Genomic DNA, 2,536 nt, shown 5'->3' with positions numbered 1-2,536 from the left:
CATCATCATTCTCACCTATGAACGCGCGTGATTGACAACCACTTCCGTTCTACCTTAGGCCGGGCGCATATCTCTTAGATTCCCCAACAGAATCTTCGTGGTATACGCTAGATAGATGGCGGCATTCATGGGGATCCGGAAAGTCTAACCTTGTCTGTGGTATTCCGAGTAGGATCCCGGGAATCCGGAAAATCTAACATTTTCTATGGTATTCCGAGTAGGATTCCGGTATTGAATGACTGTGACGAGCTTCAAACTCCTGAAGGCTGGGCGTGATGGCAAACGCAAAAGAATCAATGGATTCTACTCCAACCTGATTGAGAACCGACAGATGATTAGCCGTGCTGTGACAGAGCATTTGGACCATTTTCACTGAGAGGATGGGATGTAGCCATCAACAAGGGTGATGCCTCCAGACGATTAGCCGTGCAGTGACAGCGCATAGGACCATTTTCCCGAGAGGATTAAAAGTAGCCATTGATGATGGTGATGCCCTACATACAGCTTGCCATGGAAAGGAGTAAGAAGGATTGGATGAAAGCAATAAGAAAGTAGATATTCGAAAGGATTCTAGCATCTCCACACGCCTATCTGAAATTCCCACTATTGATTTACATAAGTATTTCTATCCCTTTTTATTTTCTATTTATTGTTAATTTTCGAAATCCATAAACCAATTTAATCTGCCTAACTGAGATTTACAAGGTGACCATAGCTTGCTTCATACCAACAATCTCTGTGGGATCGACCCTTACTCACGTAAGGTATTACTTGGATGACCCAGTACACTTGCTGGTTAAGTTGAACGGAGTTGTGTCCACACATAGCCAAGAGCCATAATAATGATTCCATACAATAACAAAGAGTACTACATTGATGTGATCACAATTTCGTCCACCAAGTTTTTGGCGCCGTTGCCGGGGATTGTTCGAGTATGGACAACTGACGGTTCATCTTGTTGCTCAGATTAGGTAATTTTCTTTTCAAAAATCTTTTTCAAAATTTTTCTTTTCTTTTTCATTTTTCCTAACATTATTTTCGAAAAAATTTATAAAAATACAAAAAAAAATCATAAAATCATAAAAATAAAAAATATTGTGTTTCTTGTTTGAGTCTTGAGTCAATCTTTAAGTTTGGTGTCAATTGCATGCTTTAAAAATTTTTCTTGCATTTTTCGAAAATTTCATGCATTCATAGTGTTCTTCATGATCTTCAAGATGTTCTTGACAAGTCTTCTTGTTTGATCTTGATGTTTTCTTATTTTGTGTTGTTTGTTGTTTTTCATATGCATTTTTTGTTTGTTAGAGTCCATGCATTAAATATTTCTAAGTTTGGTGTCTTGCATGTTTTTTTTGCATCAAAAATTTTTCAAAAATATGTTCTTGATGTTCATCATGATCTTCAAAGTGTTCTTGGTGTTCATCTTGACATTCATAGCATTCTTGCATGCATTCATTGTTTTGATCTAAAAATTTCATGCATTGAGTATTTTGTTGTTTTTCTCTCTCATAATTAAAAATTCAAAAATAAAAAAATTATTTTTTCCATATTTCCCTCCAAATTTTCGAAATTTTGGGTTGAGTTGGTCAAAAATTTTTAAAATTAGTTGTTTCTTACAAGTCAAGTCAAATTTTCAAAAATTTAAAAATCTTATCTTTTCAAAATCTTTTTCAAAAATCATATCTTTTCCAATTTTTCCTCTTTTTCGAAAATTTCAAAAATATTTTTCAAAATATTTTTCTTATCTTTTATATCATATTTTCGAAAATATGCTAACAATTAATGTGATTGATTCAAAAATTTGAAGTTTGTTACTTTCTTGTTAAGAAAGGTTCAATCTTTAAATTCTAGAATCTTATCTTGTAGTTTCTTGTTAGTTAAGTCATATTAAAAATTAAATCTTTTTCAAAATATCTTTTTCTTAAAATTTTTATCCTATCTTTTTATCATATCTTTTTCAAAAATTTTATCTTTTTCAAAATTTGATTTCAAAATATCTTACCTAACTTCTTATCTTCTTATCTTTTCAAATTTGATTTTAAAATCTTTTCCAACTAACTAATTAACTTTTTGTTTGTTTCTTATCTTTTTCAAAACCACCTAACTACTCTTTCCTCTCTAATTTTCGAAAATATCTCGCCCCTTTTCAAAATTCGTTTTAATTAACTAATTGTTTCATGTTTTAATTTTAATTACATCTTATCTCTAATTTTCGAAATTACTAACCCTTTTTTTCAAAATTATTTTCGAAATTCTCCCTCTCTTTTTCTTATTCTATTTAATTATTTAATTACTAACACTTCTCTTCACCTCTCTTCATCTAAAAAAAATCCGAACCCATTCTTCTTCACTCTTCTCCCCTTCCTTCTTCTACTAACACAAAGGAATCTCTATACTGTGACATAGAGGATTCCTCTTCTTTTCTTGTTTTCTTCTCTTTCATATGAGCAGGAACAGGGAAAAAGGCACTCTTGTTGAAATTGGTCCTGAACCTGAAAGGACTCTGAAAAGGAAACTAAGAGAAACTAAATTACAA

The sequence above is a fragment of the Arachis stenosperma genome, chromosome 7, assembly GCF_014773155.1.
Source record: "Arachis stenosperma cultivar V10309 chromosome 7, arast.V10309.gnm1.PFL2, whole genome shotgun sequence".
Taxonomy (NCBI): domain Eukaryota; kingdom Viridiplantae; phylum Streptophyta; class Magnoliopsida; order Fabales; family Fabaceae; genus Arachis; species Arachis stenosperma.
This window is presented reverse-complemented; position numbering follows the sequence as displayed.